This window comes from Cyprinodon variegatus, unplaced genomic scaffold (genome assembly GCF_000732505.1).
Source record: "Cyprinodon variegatus isolate N-32 unplaced genomic scaffold, C_variegatus-1.0 Scaffold1603, whole genome shotgun sequence".
NCBI lineage: Eukaryota > Metazoa > Chordata > Actinopteri > Cyprinodontiformes > Cyprinodontidae > Cyprinodon > Cyprinodon variegatus.
In genome coordinates, this window is record NW_015152056.1 from 101560 (window position 1) to 103476 (window position 1917).

The following is a 1917-nucleotide window of genomic DNA, read 5'->3' on the forward strand; positions in this document are numbered from 1 at the left end:
ATGATGTGTGAGTTTATTTTTACACCTTGTTATTGGCTGCCTGCTGTGTTTCAGAACTGATGTTTTCCACAATATTCTGGTTGAGACAGTTCCTCTGTCCTGATACACAGTTATAATCTTCATTCTGTACGTGACAAATTTTTGAGAATGGAATTAGAGCAGTGTCCTTCAACTAAGAACAAATTGTAATATTTTGATAAGGCTGGAGCCATGATGTCTATTCATCTGCGAACGTGTATGATGGAAAATGGTATGATGTCGCAGACTGAAGATGTATACAATGTCTTTTTACTTTTAATCAGAGCTACTTCCTGAGAGGTGAGCCCGGAGGGTGGGCAGCTGCCATTTTGTAAATTCTAAGCAACTTCTCTGATCTGAGTAAGATTACAAGTTATATCAAAATCTGTTGTCATGTGTCCTGGTTATTTCATGTAAACGCAGCATCTTCTACTCATTGATTATAGTTTAAAGCCAATTAAAAAAACATGTGTGATCCATGTACATCAATTTACAAAACTAATATGCATATTTTCAAACTTCCAGTCAGCCTCTTGATACCTGTTGGCTATCAGGAAAATAAAATCTATGAATATAGACACTCTTGAGCCTCCATTTCTTTTTACTGTTGTATTATTAGTAAAATCAAGTACAGGTCGATTTTTTAACCAACCTAGGCTAGCGCTAGCTTAGCACTACCATGGCTTCCCCCTGTCTGTCATGAGCAAGTATTTTACCCACAGAACAGCTTCAGGAAACAGAAAATTGTTATCCGCCAGAGAGGAGGGTGAGTTGGCTTAAGGAAATTCTAAGTCTTGGTACCAGGGTCAGACTGGTAATCTGTGATACCAGGCATTTGCCCGGTGGGCTGGTCCTAATTTCAGTGTGCGAGGGCCGCCCCTCCTTAAATCATACCGGCCCCAACACTTACTCTCAGGCCAAAGCACCTACCTGTGACAGTAAATAACTCAAGGATATCAAGAAGTAATACAATGTTAAAGGTCCATAAGAGGGCCGCTGCAGATGGAAAAATGCCAGGGTCGATAATCCTTCCTAGAGAGACTAAATGTTTCATTGTTATTTACCGATAATCTCGAGTCACGAAACTCTGGTTCAAACTCAAATGTTGCAGGTTTTTGGTTTCTCTGTTTTAATTTTACAATTAGTTTGAGCATGTCTCCTGGATTCTGCTTCTACCACTGCAGTGATCTCAATCTTTGGCAAATCAAAGTTGAAGGTCAGGGTAGAACCAGCTTTATAGAAATGAAAATACCTACATAAAAATAAAATATAATAAGTACCACAAACTATATACACTGCCAAAAATTTAAAACCAGAAGTACTCATCTGCAATGAGAAAAAAAAGAAACAATAACACAAGAATCTTGATACTTTCCCTTGGAAGAAACTTTGATCATGCTCTTGTAGGTGTTGGAGTGGCTTAAAAACAGTCAACCTCCTGTGTGTCAAACGGTCATTGTCAAGGTTAGATTGAGAAGACCCCGAAACAAAAGCAAAACTGGGAGTCCAAAAAAGCCCACCAAAGTTGGACAAGGGAAAACAAAAGTCTCTTGAGGCTGGCAGTGAAAGAGGGCCTTTCGAGGATGACTGTGAAGACTGCGTCTCTGCAGCTGGATCCCTGGAGGACGCCGTCTCTGCAGCAACCGCTGACTGCAGCGCAATAACCTCGGAGGGTGCCGCCGACTGTGGCGCAGGAACCTCATAGGGGACCGCCGACTGCGGAGCAGGAACCTCGGAGGGGGCGGCTGAGGGGCCTTTGAGGCGTGGAGCGCCCGCTGAGGGGCCTTGAGGGGGAGCTTTGGCAGTGCTCAGTTGATCATAACTTGATCCATCCTGAGGCTCAAGGGTCTCTGAACGGCACAGAGCATGCCCTGTGGTCTCTGGACAGCACAGAGCATG